At 43.4% G+C, this 4,578-nt stretch overlaps 1 protein-coding gene across 1 annotated transcript in view; it reads left to right on the forward strand.

Moving 5' to 3' along the window:
- SFPQ (splicing factor proline and glutamine rich) overlaps window positions 1-751 on the forward strand; it is a 15,346-nt gene extending 14,595 nt beyond the window's left edge. The window contains exons 11-12 of the mRNA XM_012804122.2: window positions 358-437; window positions 656-751. The gene's annotated coding sequence lies outside the window, so the exon portion shown is untranslated. The remainder of the gene's footprint in view (window positions 1-357; window positions 438-655) is intronic.
- Window positions 752-4,578: the final 3,827 nt, after the last annotated feature.

A 4,578-nucleotide genomic window follows, 5' to 3' on the forward strand; every position in this document is an offset into this window, starting at 1 on the left:
GCCGGTTGAGCTATAGGCGCCGAGCCAACATGAACATTTAAAAAAAATGCTGATTATCTAATAATCACAGAACAGAAAACTTGAATTAATGGAGAATGTATTTTTAGTACACTAAATTTTATACCCATTCAAAATCTCCATGATTCTTTTTTACTTAAAGCTGTAAATGGTAGAGGAGTAACTCTAGTTAGTGGTGGGAGGAGGGAAAATTACATGAGTATATGTGAAGAAAAATGTAAGTATAACCTTGGTGTGGACCAGGTTTTTAAGCATTAACAAGGCAAAAATAAATAGTTGATTGGAACTAATGCCAAGAAAAGTACAAACTATTGAAATGCTGAATGTTTTCAATTATAGGTGGATAGTTATTTTCAAGACATCAGACAGCATGAGCCAAGAAGAAAATCTTCAAGTTGTTAGACTGACAAAGTATCTAGGTAAGTTGAATGATTCTTCAGTGGTCAGGGTTCTTGGGTGGTACAAAAGTTAACAATAAAGTGTGTGAATCCATTACTTTTTAACATCACATTCCTTGATAAGGTTTCTTAGGAAGTTCACTTGGTTGATACTGATAAATACCATTTGTTCTGTTTGTGAATTTGAGGATGACCCTGATCTATGTTCCTTGGAGTAATTATGTCCTTTAATTTGACAGGATCAGGTGAGCTGTGTCCAGAAAACCAGTAAGGAGGAGTCTTAAGGAAGAATGAACAACAAATTTGTCATTAATAAAGACATTATCCTAATTGTCCTTTTGTGTTTTGTGGGTTGTTTGGTTTGGTTTTTGAGACATCTCAAGTTCACAGCAACCTGTAACTCAGGATCAGGCTGCCATCTTGTTTTAGTTTTTCTGCTTTTAGTAGAGATGGTTCTTGTTTTTGCTCAGGCTGGTCTTGACCTCGTGACCTCAAACAGTCCACCTGCCTCAGCCTCCCAGATAGCTAGGATGCTGGCCCTTTTGGTTTTTTTCTTTGAGACAGAGCCTCTGTCATCCTGGGTAGAGTGCCTTAGCATTATAACTCATAGCACCCTCAAACTCAGCTTAAGGATCCTCTTGCCTCAGTTGGCCCTCTTGCTCAGGTAGATCCACCTACTTCAACTTCCCTGAGTGCTAGAATTAAAGATGTGAGCCAACATGCCAGCCTGCCTTTTGGTTTTGTTTTTAAGTAATACTCTTTACTAGAACTTTGCTCATCCATCTTCAACTCTTTCAAGTAACATTAAAAAAGGTGGCTTTGTGTTATAGGCAAAGAACCAGATGATAGTTTGGAACCCTATTTCTTTCATTTTTGAGCAGTCTTTGTTGCTCAGGGTACAGTGCCATGGCATCACAGCAACCTCAAACTGCTGGGTTCAAGCAATCCTCCTGCCTCAGTCTCCTGAGTAGCTGGGACTATAGGCACCCACCACAATGCCCACGTAATTTTTTTCCTTTTTCAGTAACAGGGCTCAAAGGATCTTCTTGCTTTGGCCTTCTAGAGTGCTGTGATTATGGGCGTGACCACTGTGCCTGGCCCCGAACCGTATTAATTTTCTTTTGTTTATTTATTGAGACAGAGTCTCACTTGTAGTCCTAGGTAGAGTGCAGTGGTATCATAGCTCACAGCAACCTCAAACTCTTGGGTTTAAGTGATTCTCTTGCCTCAGCCTCCCAAGTAGCTGGGGACTACAGTTGCCTGCCACAACATGTGACTTATCTTTCTTTTTTGGTAGAGCTGGGGTCTCAGTCTGGCTCAGGCTGGTCTTGATGGCGTAAGCCACTACACCCACCCTAGAACCCTATTTTTGATCATGTTTTAAACTCTTTAAGGGATTCTCTTGCCTTAGCCTCCCAGATGGCTGGGACTACCAGCGCCCACCACAATGCCCGGCTGTGTTTTCTTGCAGTTGTTGAGCTGGCCTGGGCCAGGTTCGAACCCGCCAACTTCAGTGTATGTGGCTGGTGCCACAGGGCTACCGGTGCCAGCCATTTTTTGTTCTGCGAACTCAACTGATTTGAGCACTTAATATTTTAAGATTGCCTTCACTCTAATTTTTGCTCAGTTACTGTTACTTAGTGATTACTGCCCGTACATCTCACCTTGATTAAACTTCAAGCATTTTGTATCCAACGTTGGTAAATAAAAGAAACGGTGGTAGTCACACATTGCTTCACAAGCAGTCAGAATTACATATTACCTAGTAATACAGTAGTCTCTCCCTTATTTCCAGCTGTGGTTGGCGATAGTCTCAAACATTAGAAAAATTCAGGAGTAATTCATAGGTTTTTTTTTTTTTTTTTTTTTTTTGAGACAGAGCCTCAAGCTGTACCCCTGGGTAGAGTGCTGTGGCATTACAACTCACAGCAACCTCCAACTCCTGGGCTTAAGCGAGTCTCTTGCCTCTGCCTCCCAAGTAGCTGGGACCACAGGCGCCCGCCACAACGCCCGGCTATTTTTTTGGTTGCAGCCGTCATTGTTGTTTGGCGGGTCCGGGCTGGGGATTCGAACCCGCCACCTTAGGTGTACGTGGCTGGCGCCTTAGCCGGTTGAGCTATAGGCGCCGAGCCAATTCATAGGTTTTAAAGTGCATATTGTTTTTTTGAGAGTTTCACTTTGTCGCTTTCAGTAGAGTGCTATGGCATCAGCTTGCAGCAACCTCTAACTCCAGAGGAGCTGGGACTACGGGCGACCACAATGCCTGGCTGTTTGTTGCAGTTTGGCGGGGGCTGGGTTCAAACCTGCCACCCTTGGTAAGTAGGACTGGCGCTGTGGCCACTGAGCCACAGGCACTACCCAAAATGCATGCTGTTTTGAATGGTATGATGAGATCTGCCATATTGCTCTGTCCCACTGGGATGTAAACCACTTAGGGTCTGGTACCATCTGGTTTCAGGCTAGTTGTGGAATGTATCCCCTGCAGGTAAGAGAGGACCACTCAATTTAGGTAAGCCAGAATGAAGTTGATGGGCAGGGTAATTTGGGTCAGATGTAAGGAAAAAGTTGACTAAAAACAGCTGGGCGTTGTGGTGGGGGCCTATTGTCCTAGCTACTTGGGGCGCTGAGGCAAGAGAATCGCTTAAGCCCAAGAGCTTGAGGTTGAGGACTTTGGATCTTTATCTTAAGAGCAGTGCAATCCTTCAACAAGAGGCACAGAAAGCACTTGGATGAATAAAATTGCCTCCTAACTGGTTTTACCCTGTTCCCCTGTTCCCTGTGGTCCGTTTTTAGTAGAGTCTCTGATTCAGTTATCTATCGTTTATTAGTCATAATAACAAACCATCCCCAAATTCAGTGGCTTTGGACAACAAAACATGGTTTTGAGGGTTGGGCTCACCTAGGCAGTGCCAGGTCAGTGGGAGGCTTATAGCCAGTCTTCCAAATAGTTTGAGTCTCAAAGATGATTGTTTCACTAGTGTATCTGACAACTCTGCAAGATGTTTGGAAACTACATTCTATTTCCCTTCCCGCACTCTACTTTTAATTAACAAAAATTGTATAGTATATTTGGCCAGGTGCTATGGCTCATACCTATAATCCTAGCACTTAGGGAGGCTGAGGTGGGAGGATTGCTGGAGGCCATGAGTTCTAAACCAGCCTTAGCAAGAATAAGACCCCATCTCCACAACAAATAGAAAAATTAGCTGGGTGTGGTAGTGTAGGCCTGTAGTCACATCTACGCAGGAGGGAGGCTGAAGCAGGAGGATCACTTGAGCCCAGCATTTGGAGGTTGCATGAGCTATGATGATACCACTACACTCCATCTGGGGCAACAGAGCAAGATTCTGTCTCAAAAAAAAAAAAAACAATTGTTAAAATATTTATGGTATACAATGTAATGTTTTGAAGTATATATACGTTGTGGAATGACTAAATCAAGCAAATTAATATACACATCACCTAATGTAGTCATCATTTATTTGTGGTTAAACCTGTTAAAATCTATTCTTGGTCTGGGCATGGTGGCTCACACCTGTAATCCCAGCATTCTGGAAGGATGAGGCTGGAGGATTCCTTAAGCTCAGGAGTTGCAGAACAGCTCAAGGAAGAGTGAGACCCCCATCTCCACCAAAAATAGAAATTACCTGGGCATCGTGGTAGGCACTTGTAGTCCTAGCTACTCAGAAGGCTGAGGCAGGAGGATCACTTGATCCCAGGAGTTTGAGGTTGCTGTGAGTGAGGCTGACACCATAACATTGTAGGTTGGGCAACAGACTGTGAGACTCTGTCTCAGGAAAAAAAAAAAAAAAAAAAACAACTACTTTAAGTGAATTTCAAGTATATAATACATTATAGACTAAAGTTACCAAATTGTACATCTCTTGGACTCATTCCTCTTAATTGAAATTTTTTTTTTTTTTAAGAGACATAGTCTCACTTTGTTGCCCTCGGTAGAGTCCTGTGGAGTCACAGCTCACAGCAACCTCCAGCTCCTGGGCTTAGGATTCTCTTGCCTCAGCCTCCTGAGTAGCTGGGACTACAGGCACCAGCCACAATGCCCGGCTATTTTTTGTTGTTGCAGTTTGGCTGGGGCTGGTTTTGTTTTTTTTTTTTTGAGACAGAGCCTCAAGCTGTCCCCCTGGGTACAGTGCCATGGCAT

The sequence above is a fragment of the Otolemur garnettii genome, unplaced genomic scaffold (assembly GCF_000181295.1).
Source record: "Otolemur garnettii isolate 467f Iridium unplaced genomic scaffold, OtoGar3 scaffold00025, whole genome shotgun sequence".
Taxonomy (NCBI): Eukaryota; Metazoa; Chordata; class Mammalia; order Primates; family Galagidae; genus Otolemur; species Otolemur garnettii.